The 13,957-nt window shown below is 44.1% G+C and overlaps 1 long non-coding RNA gene across 1 annotated transcript; it reads right to left on the reverse strand.

Moving 5' to 3' along the window:
• Positions 1-4,972: 4,972 nt before the first annotated feature.
• Positions 4,973-12,743, reverse strand: LOC109154965. Its single transcript, XR_002049829.1, has 3 exons — positions 12,733-12,743; positions 6,252-6,258; positions 4,973-5,044 (listed from the first exon to the last, which is right to left on the reverse strand). It is a non-coding gene; the product is annotated as an uncharacterized LOC109154965 (long non-coding RNA).
• Positions 12,744-13,957: the final 1,214 nt, after the last annotated feature.

Consider the following 13,957-nt stretch of genomic DNA (forward strand, 5'->3'; position numbering starts at 1 on the left):
ATTAATTAAGGCTAAGAGGTAACCCATGTCTCAACAAAACCTATTTTCATAGCTATGATTCCCCCTTAGGGTTTCCCCCATATTATTGTGTATTGGCGAGATATGATGATTATTATTGATGTTTGATGTGATGATCCCATGAGGGATCTTGATAATCTTGATATTGGGAGATTCTTGATGATTATGGAATTCTTGATGATTATATAGAGTTCTTGATGATTATGTGTTGTTCTTGATAATTGTGTGATGCTCTTGATGTTTATGTGTTATTCTTACCGAATCTTGCAATTAGAAGACGAACCGTATACTTGTTGATATAAAAGTGATTAAAACCCTAGGTTGTATCGTATGATCTTATTCTTGGATTATCGGGTGGGGAAATCGCATGTTTGGGTGTTGATTATATTTAGAAAAGCATGATAGGTTATGTGCCGTTCGTATTTGATTCGTTAATTGTCTACGTGTTGTCATTAATTGCGTTGTAAAGTGTCTAAGCATGGTTTCAGGTTCCACAACGGTTCCCGGGGTGTAAAGTGTGTGAAAAGAGTCAGTGGGGGGTAAGTGGGGGTAGGGGACCCGCCACCTACCCACGGCCGTGAAACACCGCCCGGCAGCGGGTAGCCGGCGGGCGGGCAGCTGCCCGCCGGCGACCCGCTGCCCGGAACAGTAATTCCGGCGGGCAGCCGGCGGGTGGCCCCCACCCACCGGCTACCCGCTGGAAATTTCCCCAATTCGGGATCCCGGCTTCCCTGTTTGATATTCCCCCGATCCCCGTGGTGTCCCAACGGACTCCGTTCATCGTGCCTATGTCTAGTTTGATATTTCGGGTACCGTTCGTAGGTTTACGAGTCTATTATATTGCATGCTTGTTGAATTGGTATCCCGTTGACCTAGGTGGTTGAAGTATGAACCCCTTAGGACTATTCTTAGTATGTGATGGATCACGCATAGGTTTTGTTATACGTTTTCTCCCCCTTCCTAATGTGTAATGTGGGTTGCATGTGCTTGCTATGTGTTATGTGTGTGTGCTACCCCAATTCGGTTGCGATCGGATTGGTTATCCTGAGCTGCGGTTCAGAAGCTGGCTGCGGTCAGATTGATACTCTTGGGCTGCGGTCCACCGTTTGGTTGCGATCAAACGTTTCTATACGAGCTGCGGTTCGTCCTTTTTCCTGGCTGCGGTCAGATGACATTCTCTTGGGCTGCGGTCCACTGTTTGGTTGCGATCAAACACTATGATGAGCTGCGGTTCATCGGTCGGTTGCGATCGACCCCTCCGTGTTGCGATACGGGGCAGGGTGCTGCGGGGTCGTGTCAGAGCTATATGCGCTGACCCTCATGTATGGGCATGCGATTGGTCCTGTGGCGCCAACAAAGTGTGCTATGTGTTGTGATATGGATGAGTTGTGATTATGAGTGTCTTGGGGGAATGTGACTATGGGATTTATGTTGGGGATCGTTTATGTTGGGATCATGATTATTGTTTATGTCTTGCCTTATCTGCCTTGCCTGTTATGAACTGCATATGCTTGTTATAACTGTTGCTTGTGTCTAGCCTTATCTGTCGAGTCATCCCCGGTTTTAAAGCTAGAGTTTGTAGGATATATCTTCATGCTCAAAATGGTTTTCGTATATCTATATATATCTCTATATGTATTGTATTTCAACGCGTTGGAGTGGGTTACCAGCATCTCTCCCTGAACAGATATATTTGGCTTTCAGGCACAGAAGATTAAGTCACTGGAGGGCGCTAGAACTTAGAAGTAGATAGTTTCCCTTTTGGCCTGCGTGCCACGTTTACGTATTTACGCTTTGAGGATATTAGTTAGTTAGCCTGTGCACTTGGGTTCTCTAGCCCAGGTGTGGCATAGCACCCCGAACGCTTGTATTTATATCTTGGGATTTAATAAGATTCTACCTTTATTATAAGTTTTAAATGTCTTGAAAATCTGGGGTGTTACATAGAGTCCACTTCACTTTTTATAGCCTCTTTCCACATTGGTCCTTCTGTAGAAGTCACGGCTTCTACATATGTTTGAGGCTCGTTTTCTATCAAACAAGATAGAAAATCGGGTTCATTTTCTAATAATCAAGTTAGAGTACCCGAATCGTACTCTAACGAGTAAGTTAGAAAATCAGGACCGAATGATTTTCCAACTCTCGCCCGCTTACTGCGTCTCAGCTCGAACTCGGGTTCTCTCTCAGATTCCCCACTATCATTATCCATAGTTTCGTCAAACATTCGTTTTGACGTACTCGGTCCCTCGTTGGACCTACAAGAAAATATATTTTTGAAGAAATATGCATTCCTTGATTCTATTATCGTTTTCTCATGTACGTCCGGATTATGGGACTCGTGTACTAAGAACCGATAAGCACTACTATTATGTGCATAGCCAATAAAGATACAATCCACCGTCTTAGGACCTATCTTTATTTTCTTAGGTGTTGGCACCAAAACTTTGGCAAGACACCCCCACGCTTTCAGGTACCGGTAAGAAGGTTTCCTACCGTTCCACAACTCATAAGGAGTCTTATCGAGCTTCTTGTGGGGTACCTTATTCAAAAGGTAATTACTTGTCAAAATCGCCTCACCCCACACATCTTGAGGTAGGCCCGAACGTATAAGCATCACATTCATCATATCTTTCAATGTACGATTCTTTCGTTCGGCAACACCGTTCGATTGAGGTGAGTAAGGTGCAGTACGCTCGTGTATTATACCTACACTCGCACAGAAGTCACCAATAGGTGCTTCGTACTCATCACCTCTATCGCTTCTAACCTTCTCAATTCTCTGATTAAGTTTGTTTTCCACTTCATTCTTATAAAGAATGAATTTATCAACGGCTTCATCTTTGCTCTTAAGCAAATACACATAGCAATATCGTGTGCTATCGTCGATAAATGTGATAAAATACTTATTATCGCCTTTCGTTTGTATCGATCTAAAATCGCACAAATCACTTTGGATTAATTCTAGTGGTTCAGTTTCCCTTTCAACCGATTTGAAAGGTACTTTCGTTAGTTTTGCCTCAACACAAATTTCACACTTGTTATTTGTGTCAATTTTAAAGTTAGGAATATGGTCCATGCTAATTAATCTACGCATAGAATTAAAATTAACATGACCTAGTCTACCATGCCACAAATTGGAAGACTCAAGCAAGTAAACATAATTAACTTTGCTTTTATTGATAACAGGAATTACACTGAGCTTAAAAGTCCATCAGTTATGTTAGGAACACTTGTATTAGGATTTTGATGATACCAATGTAACCTAGAATGTAGGCCCCTAACCTTTGTTATTTTTAATCGCTACTTTCGTTCTAGACGAAAGTTTCCATAACTCACATTGTAATACGTGTTAAGCTAGACAAACACACGAAAACGAGTTATGTTTACTTGTTAGGGCTATCAAGACGAAAAGAGACACAAAGCACGAAGCATGAAGCGTCAACAATGAAAGATCACCAGAGGTTGTCAACTACCTCATAGAGACAGTCATATTTATGACGATTCATCAAGACATTCTTCCTCTTCATTAACAAGAAGAATGTCTCTACTGTCTGAGTTGACTAACCATCCTAGGAACAAAAGGACCTCAACATGTGGGACACGTATACCAAGGAGCATTAAATGAAGTTGTACTATTATTCTGAAGCTAAAGGACAAAACCCTAAGGCTATCCATGCCCTCAACGGCTACAAGGTACAAACCACATTAATGGAGCATTTAATGCGGCAAGCTCCCCGGTCCTTACCCATTGGACAATAGGTTTGAAAATTTCATCTCCCTCCAACGGATGAAATTTCCCTCACCTATATAAACCCACCTTCATCAACTTAGAAGGTGTTGGTTCCTTTCACTCGATCATACTATCAAGCAAAAGCTCTTAAACAATCTCAGTTCTCATCAAGCTTTTGTGAACCAGTGTTAAGGTGTGAAGATATTTGAAGAAGCTCATTGATCCTCATCTTCCACCTTGAAAAAGTCTTGCATCTTATACGAAGCAACCATCCTTCATTCAGTCAAGACTTCACCACGTTGGAGAAACCAGAAATCATTTTCTACCAACCTCAACTCTGAAGAAGACGTTGATAGAGGCGAAGTAAACTCGTGGAGTTGAAAAACCTACAGGAAGTTGTCCGGCTTAGTGATCAAGGAAGCTTTCGTGTATTTGTACTAACGAGTGATAGTGCAAACCTTCCATAAGTTGTGCAAGAAGAGTGGAGTAAGCATAGTTGGCCGAACCACTATAAAAACTCTCGTCTCATTGTCTTTTTATTTTCGCGGTTTATTTTTTGCATCATATCATCTTTCGCGCCCTAACCGAAAGTTTCTTTAAAAACATCAAACTGTGCAAGGCATCTAAAATGAACTTAACATTTCCGCTGCGCTATAACTCCAAAAGGTTGTTATCTGGCAAAATTCGAAAAGAGTCTATTCACCCCCCCTCTAGACTCTCGTTATAACTCTACCGGGACCAACAAGTGGTATCAGAGCCAATACCTTGATCGGTAAAGGCTTTGCATTTACTGCCTGGTAGATCCCTTATCAAAAGTCCGTGAAAATTTGCATATTTTCAGCTTTGCACACATTTTTCCTTGCAAAAATGGAAAAGGATCATGCTAACCACTCTAAGCAGCTTGCTTTTAGCCTTTCTAAATTTGATGACTGGAAGGTCAGAATGCAGGCTCTTCTCTGCTCAATACATGACGAAATGTGGGATGTAATAACAACAGGACCAATCACAGTCATGATGGCAAACACACAAGCTGCAGCTCAAGGAGCAGGCGCTGAGCAGATGGTACCGAAACCAAAGGCTCAACTCACCTCGGAAGAAAGAATAAGGGCGAACTTCGACAACGTAGCACGAAACATTCTCTACAACTCTCTTGACGATTCCTTGTTCCCCAGAGTCCAAAAATGCGAAAATGCCATGGAAATATGGAATGTTCTAATGAACCTAGGTGAAGGTGATGAACAGGAGAAGGACAACAAGCTGACAGTGGATATGAAGAAGTTTGAGGACTTCAGGATGCTGCTGAATGAAGCTGTCATGGACATGGAACTGATGTTCACCAGACTCATGGGTGATCTATCAGATCTCAAGAAGGAACTGACTGAGAAAGAAAAGAACCTGAAGATTCTTCGTGGTCTGCCGAAGTCTTGGGAAATGAAAGTCATCGCAATGAGAGACAACCGAGACATGAAGACTACAAGCACAGCCAAAATCTTCAGTGATCTTAAGGCTTACGAGTTTGAGCATGAACCGAAGGATGCTGAAGAACCTGAAACGAGAAACGTAGCTCTCGTGGCCAACCAGCAAGCATCAACATCTAACAGGTCAAAATCTAACTCTTGTGAATTTTTATCTGACGAACAATATGCCCTATTTGTTAGGAAAATGAAGAGGTTTATGAGGAAGAACAACTTCCAAGAATCCCACCGTTCGGGCCACCGAAGGCAACACGAGAGTTCGCCTCAAACCTCAAAGCCAGAAACTTCAGACTCGCAATTGCTGTGCTATAATTGTCGGAGACCAGGACATTTCAAAGCAAACTGTCCTCATCTAATTGTGAGCAAGCACCAAGACAACAACGCTACCAAAAGCTCATCCAAAGAAGCTGGAGACAGTTACATGAGAAATGACAAGCCAGACTCATCAAGCTCCAGAAACGAAAGAAGGAGAAAAGCTATAGTAGTAAACGAAACATCGGACACTGTTGAAGCCGAAAGCAGCTCCTCAAGCTCAAGTTCGGAGGACGAAAGAACCGAAGAAGAAAAAGGACTGCTATGCCTGTTCAGTCAAGAGTCAGAAGACTTATGCCTTATGGCCGATGACGATGAGGTAGATTCCCAATCATCCTCTTGTTATTCAGCAGACTCTAGCTCTATAAGAAGTCAAACTTCCAATGAATCAGTTACCGAAATGATGAGAGAGTTCAAGATAAACAAAAACGCATACTCTAAGTTAAAAGAGGAGAACTCTCGGCTTATGATTAGCTACAATGCGCTAAGGCAAGTTCGAATTGAGAACATAAAGCTAGCCATTGCTAAGAAGCAACTTGAGGAAAATGTTCTCGCTCTAAAAGAGCAGTGTACAGAAAGAGAAAAGAGGGAGCAACAATTACGTGAAGTCTTAGATAAATTCAACAATTCGTCAAACTTAATGGACCGAATGGTGAACGAATCTAGATTGCCCGGGGAAAGAACGGGAATTGGTTTTGACCCCAGCTCCTCTTCACAAATCGGCTTGAACAAATCCACCAATGTTTATTATCACGAGAGTTTTCAATCAGCATTTGTTAAAGGCCCCACCCAGGTGTCTGAGCCTATGACGAAAGTTAACAATGGCGCCATACCATAATCAACAAGCCAACCGAAAGGAAAGGCTGTACAACGAATTGTGGAACCTGGAAATGAAAGATCCTTTAAAGGCAATCCTAGACAAAAATATGTCAAAAGGAATGGACCAAATGGCAATAGAAAAAATCTAAACCATAAAAGGGGTCAGCTGTAACACCCCGTGTTACGATCCCTAAAATCAATTAAATCATTTAATCAATTACCCAAAAGGAAGAATTAAATCACAATAATTAATTAGGAAAGGCCCACCATAGTCCACGGGCCCTTACCCCTAGACCCAATCCTTAGTCCCAAAAGAAATAGAATTAGCGAGCCTATAATATTAGTTTCTAACTAGGACTCCTAAATATATAAATAGAGGACTTAAGAAGCACCTAGGACCGCCCACCACAATAAACGTCCCACCTCCCCAAGGAGCTCCAAGAATTCCCTTAGAAGAAATCAAGAAAACAAGAAAGCTTAAAGAAAGACCCTTCACAGCCAAGGAATTAATTAAGGCTAAGAGGTAACCCATGTCTCAACAAAACCTATTTTCATAGTTATGATTCCCCCTTAGGATCCCCCATATTATCGTATGTTGATGATTCGTATATGGGTGTTATGATTCCATTGATATTCTTGATGATCTTGACGATGATGGGTTCTTGATAATTATGGCGTTCTTGATGATTAAATGACGTTCTTGATGATTACATGGTGTCCTTGATATTCTTAATGATTATATGAGGTTCTTGATAGTTATATGATATTCCTACCGAATCTTGATTTTGGAAGATGAATTGTGTTCTTGTTGGTTTAAAAATAATTAGAACCCTAGGTTATATCGTGGAATTCGTATGGTGTTATTCTTGGTATATTGGGTGGGATTTCGCATGATTGGGTGTTCATTATGATTAGAAAAGCATGATAGGTTATGTGCCGTTTGTTTCTTGATTTTGATCCGTTAATTGTCTACATGTGTTATCAATAGCGTTTGAAAGTGTCTGAGCATGGTCTCGGGTTCCACGAAGGTTCCCGGGGCGTTTTTGGTGTTAATGAGTCAGTGGGGGGTAGGTGGGGGTAGGGTACCCGCCACCTACCTGTAACACCCCGTGTTACGGCCCCTAAAACCATTTAATTAATCAATCAATAGCCCAAGAGAAGGAATAAATCATAATGATTAATTAGGGAAAAAGGCCCACCATAGTCCATGGGCCCTCATATATAAACCCAACCCCTAAACCCAATCCTTAGTTCCAAAAGGAATAGAATTAGCGAGCCTATAATATTAGTTCCAAATTAGGACGACTAGATATATAAATAGGGGACTTAAGGGGCACCTAGAACTCCCCACAAGAATAACGCCCCACCACCCCGAAAGAGCTCCAAGAATCCCCGTAGAAGAAATCAAGAAAGCAAGAAAGCTTAAAGAAAGACCCTTCATAGCCAAGGAATTAATTAAGGCTAAGAGGTAACCCATGTCTCAACAAAACCTATTTTCATAGCTATGATTCCCCCTTAGGGTTTCCCCCATATTATTGTGATTGGCGAGATATGATGATAATTATTGATGTTTGATGTGATGATCCCATGAGGGATCTTGATAATCTTGACATTGGGAGATTCTTGATGATTATGGAATTCTTGATGATTATATAGAGTTCTTGATGATTATGTGTTGTTCTTGATAATTGTGTGATGCTCTTGATGTTTACGTGTTATTATTACCGAATCTTGTAATTAGAAGACGAACCGTATACTTGTTGATATAAAAGTGATTAGAACCCTAGGTTGTATCGTGTGATCTTATTCTTGGATTATCGGGTGGGGAAATCGCATGTTTGGGTGTTGATTATATTAGAAAAGCATGATAGGTTATGTGCCGTCGTTTCTCGTATTTGATCCGTTAATTGTCTACGTGTTAATTATTAGTTGCGTTGTAAAGTGTCTAAGCATGGTTTCGGGTTCCACAAAGGTTCCCGGGACATTATTGTGTGAAAAGAGTCAGTGGGGGTAGGTGGGGGGGTAGGGGACCCGCCACCTACCCACGGCCGAGAAAACACCGCCCGGCAGCGGGTAGCCGGCGGGCGAGCAGCTGCCCGCCGGCGACCCGCTGCCCGGAACAGTACACTCCGGCGGGCAGCCGACGGGTGGCCCCCACCCACCGGCTACCCGCTGGAAATTCATCCCACCCGGGATCCCGGCTTCCCCGTTTGATGTTTCCCCTTTCCCCGTGGTGTCCCAACGGACTCCGTTTATCGTGCCTATGTCTAGTTTGATGTTTTGGGTACCGTTCGTAGGTTTATGAGTCTATTGTATTGCATGCTAGTTGAATTGGTATCCCGTTGACCTAGGTGGAAGGAGTATGAACCCCTTAGGACTATTCTTAGTGTAACACCCCAGATTTTCAAGACATTTAAAAACTTATAATAAAGGTAGAATCTTATTAAATCCCAAGATGAATACAAGCGTTCGGGGTGCTATGCCACACCTGGGCTAGAGAACCCAAGTGCACAGGCTAACTAACTAATATCCTCAAAGCGTAAATACGTAAATGTGGCACGCAGGCCAAAAAGGGAAACTATCTACTTCTAAGTTCTAGCGCACTCCAGTGACTTAATCTTCTGTGCCTGAAAGCCAAATATATCTGTTCAGCGAGAGATGCTGGTAACCCACTCCAACGCGTTGAAATACAATACATATAGAGATATATATAGATATACGAAAACCATTTTGAGCATGAAGATATATCCTACGAATTCTAGCTTTAAAACCGGGAATGACTTGACAGATAAGGCCAGACACAAGCAGCAGTTATAACGAGCATATGCAGTTCACAACGGATAAGGCAGATAAGGCAAGCATAAACAATGATCATAACCCAACATGAACAATCCCCAACATAAATCCCATAGTCACATCCCCCAAGACACTCGTAATCACAACTCGTCCATGTCACAACACATAACACACTTTGTTGGCGCCACAGGACCAATCGCATGCCCATACATGAGGGTCAGCGCATATAGCTCTGACACGGCCCCGCAGCACCCTGCCCCGTATCGCAACACGGAGGGTTCGATCGCAACGGACCGATGAACCGCAGCTCATCATAGTGTTTGATCGCAACCAAACAGTGGACCGCAGCCCAAGAGAATGTCATCTGACCGCAGCCAGGAAAAAGGACGAACTGCAGCTCGTATAGAAACGTTTGATCGCAACCAAACGGTGGACCGCAGCCCAAGAGTATCAATCTGACCGCAGCCAGCTTCTGAACCGCAGCTCAGGATAACCAATCCGATCGCAACCGAATTGGGGTAACACACACATAACACATAGCAAGCACATGCAACCCACATTACACATTAGGAAGGGGGAGAAAACGTATAACAAAACCTATGCGTGATCCATCACTTACTAAGGATAGTCCTAAGGGGTTCATACTTCTTCCACCTAGGTCAACGGGATACCAATTCAACTAGCATGCAATATAATAGACTCATAAACCTACGAACGGTACCCGAAACATCACACTAGACATAGGCACGATAAACGGAGTCCGTTGGGACACCATGGGGAATGGGGAACATCAAACGGGGAAGCCGGGATCCCAAGTTGGGGGAATTTCCAGCGGGTAGCCGGTGGGTGGGGGCCACCCGCCGGCTGCCCGCCGGTTTTACTGTTCCGGGCAGCGGGTCGCCGGCGGGCAGCTGCCCGCCCGCCGGCCTCCCGCTGCCAGGCGGTGATTCTCGGCACCGGGTAGGTGGCGGGTCCCCTACCCCCCACTGACTCTTTTTCATCAATTGCGCCCCAGGAACCGTTGTGGAACCCGAAACCATGCTTAGACACTTTGCAACGCAATTAACGATTAACACGTAGACAATTAACGGATCAAATACGAGAAACGTACGGCACATAACCTATCATGCTTTTCTAAACATAATCGACACCCAAACATGCGATTTCCCCACCCGATACACCAAGAATAATATCATACGATACAACCTAAGGTTCTAATCACTTTTATAACATCAAGAATACGATTCGTCTTCTAATTACAAGATTCGGTACAAATAACACATAAGCATCAAGAATGCCAAACAATTATCAAGAACGACATATAAACATCAAGAACTCCGCATAATCATCAAGAACATCATTATTATCAAGAACCTACCAATATCTAGATCACCCATGGAATTATCCCATCAATCATCAATAATAATTTCACAATTCATCAATATACAATAATATGGGGAAATCCTACAAGGGAAATCATAGCTATGACAATAGGTTTTGTTGAGACATGGGTTACCTCTTAGCCTTAATTAATTCCTTGGCTTATGAAGGATCTTTCTTTAAGCTTCCTTTGCTTTCTTGATTTCTCCTAAGGGGATTCTTGGAGCTCTTTTGGGGTGGTGGGGCGTTATTGCTGTGGGAAGTTCTAGGTGCCTCCTAAGTCCCCTATTTATATATTTAGGAGTCCTAATTAGGAACTAATATTATAGGCTTGCTAATTCTATTCCTTTTGGAACTAAGGGTTAGGTTTAGGGGTTGGGTTTATATATAAGGGCCCATGGACTATGGTGGGCCTTTTTCCCTAATTAATCATTATAATTCATTCTTTCTCTTGGGCTATTAATTAATTAATTAATTGGTTTTAGGACTCGTAACACGGGGTGTTACACTTAGTATGTGATGGATCACACATAGGTTTTGTTATACGTTTTCTCCCCCTTCCTAATGTGTAATGTGGGTTGCATGTGCTTGCTATGTGTTATGTGTGTGTTACCCCAATTCGGTTGCGATCGGATTGGTTATCCTGAGCTGCGGTTCAGAAGCTGGCTGCGGTCAGATTGATACTCTTGGGTTGCGGTCCACCGTTTGGTTGCGATCAAACGTTTCTATACGAGCTGCGGTTTGTCCTTTTTCCTGGCTGCGGTCAGATGACATCCTCTTGGGCTGCGGTCCACTGTTTGGTTGCGATCAAACACTATGATGAGCTGCGGTTCATCGGTCGGTTGCGATCGACCCCTCCGTGTTGCGATACGGGGCAGGGTGCTGCGGGGCCGTGTCAGAGCTATATGCGCTGACCCTCATGTATGGGCGTGCGATTGGTCCTGTGGCGCCAACAAAGTGTGTTATGTGTTGTGACATGGACGAGTTGTGATTACGAGTGTCTTGGGGGATGTGACTATGGGATTTATATTGGGGATTGTTCATGTTGGGTTATGATCATTGTTTATGCTTTGCCTTATCTGCCTTATCTGTTGTGAACTGCATATGCTCGTTATAACTGTTGCTTGTGTCTGGCCTTATCTGTCGAGTCATTCCCGGTTTTAAAGCTAGAGTTCGTAGGATATATCTTCATGCTCAAAATGGTTTTCGTATATCTATATATATCTCTATATGTATTGTATTTCAACGCGTTGGAGTGGGTTACCAGCATCTCTCACTGAACAGATATATTTGGCTTTCAGGCACAGAGGACTAGAGCACTGGAGCGCGCTAGAACTGGAACGTAGAAGTAGATTAGTTTCCCTTTTTGGCCTGCGCGCCATATTATGCATTGTGTTTCAATGGATACTAGTTAGACAGCCTGTGCACCTGGGTTCTCTAGCCCAAGTGTGGCATAGCACCCCGTACACTTATGATACACTTTGGAATGTAATAAGATATTACCTCTATTATATAAGCTTAAAATGTCTTAAAAATCTGGGGTGTTACAGTTGGTATCAGAGCCTAAGTTTGACCCTAGGAAAAGACTCTTAAGACCGGACTTTAGGACATTAGGCTTGAACTCTAGGTACCTAGGAACATAGGACTCAGGAATCTTAGGACGCGCGGTGAGATTGTGAAACCTACACATAAAACCCTTCCCCACTTATCACTTCATAAGAAGTACGTCAGACTCTAATTTAACGTTCTTATAAACACTGACCAGAAAGACGATAGCATGGCACCGAACAGAAGGCAATCGAGAACTCCAGAGCCCGCCACAGACGACCCCTTGACCCAAACCCTACGACAGCTGACACAAGTCGCACAGGCATTAAGTGACGCGGCCCTTCGCAATAACAGGCCCCACCACCTCCATCAAACGCAAACTCAGACGTCGCCCGACAAGTTTCAAATCACCGACCACCCATGTTTTCGGGAGAAGAGGATCCCGCGGTCCTAGAAGAATGGATCCGAACCCTTGACAAGATTTTTGGGGTAGTAGAATGCCCGGAGGAACGCCGCGTAGAGATAGCCTCGTTCTACTTCGGGCACGAGGCCGATCTCTGGTGGATCCACGAGGGACCCACTTATCAACAAGAACCGGGGTTCAATTGGGAAAACCTCAAGACACGACTACGAGAGAGATTCTACCCAACCCACGTGAAGGCATCCATGTACGAAGAGTTCCTTCATCTAAAACAAGGAACGGCCACCATCGTAGAATACCATAAACGATTCCTCGAGCTGGCATGCTTCGCGCCAGAGTTAGTCCCCACCGAGGTAACCAAGATAGAGAGATTCGTGTCGGGCCTCAACTTCGAAGCTCGAAAGGCGCTAGTGGTAAGCAGACCTTGGACCCTCAACGAGGCTTACTCCAGTGCCGCGAATCTCTATCGGATCCAACTACTTCAACGCGGAGTTCAGGAACAAATACGAAGAAGAAACACCGGAAGTGGGGCACCGCCAGTGAAAAGAACGAGAAACGACACCGGCACAAGGACGAACAACCCGACCAATCAAAGACCGACCCTGGGAAACAACGAAGCTAATCCAAAAAGCTTCCCTTGCCCGAGATGCAACAAAAGCCATAGGGGCAAGGATTGCGCAGGCAACCCCTGGCGATGCTTCAACTGCGGAGAGGAGGGGCACAAGGCCTTCCAGTGCACTCGACCCCAAAGACCGCGCCCCGCCACCGTGGGCCAACACGGGGGCACCGGTCATCAAGGAAGTTACGGCGCTCCCGGAAAGGTATTCGTTATGAGCCACACTCAAGCCAACCTCGGAAACGAAGAGGACCTGGAAGGGGGAAACCCAATCCCGGAGGACGAGGACCATACGGATCCCACAGAAGAAAACCCAGAAAACGAGTTCTGTCTAGGATAAACCCTCACACCCCTTGTAATCACCCCCGTGTCGTAAAGACAACTTATTTAGCTTAGCTATTTCGAAAGTATTATGAATAAAGATTTTGATCGAATTTCAATTCCACTACGGAGGTAAAACACAAGTTAAACTATCAACCCAACCTTCCCTCCACTAAAGGACGAAACAAGGAAAAAGACAAAAAAAAACCACACCATCAAGAAATGCCTAATGTCACCATTAAGAATTGAACACTAGACCTCCTATTTACAAGTCCAAGCCCCTAACCACTAAACCATGAAGTGTTTCTTGAAACCTCAAGGGAATACTCCCTTGTTAAACCCCTCAAGTCCCTAAAACCCACAAAATCCCCAAATCAAAAACCCTTCTTCTTCCTCTTCTTCCTCCCCACTCCCTCTCCTCCTCCCTCTCACGCACCCCGCTGCCCCACCATAGCAACCACCCACCATCACCTCACGCCCTCGCCAATCGAACGCCGCCACCGCCCGGCCACTCCCCGCCG

The sequence above is a fragment of the Ipomoea nil genome, unplaced genomic scaffold, assembly GCF_001879475.1.
Source record: "Ipomoea nil cultivar Tokyo-kokei standard unplaced genomic scaffold, Asagao_1.1 scaffold2662, whole genome shotgun sequence".
In the NCBI taxonomy this organism is placed as follows: domain Eukaryota; kingdom Viridiplantae; phylum Streptophyta; class Magnoliopsida; order Solanales; family Convolvulaceae; genus Ipomoea; species Ipomoea nil.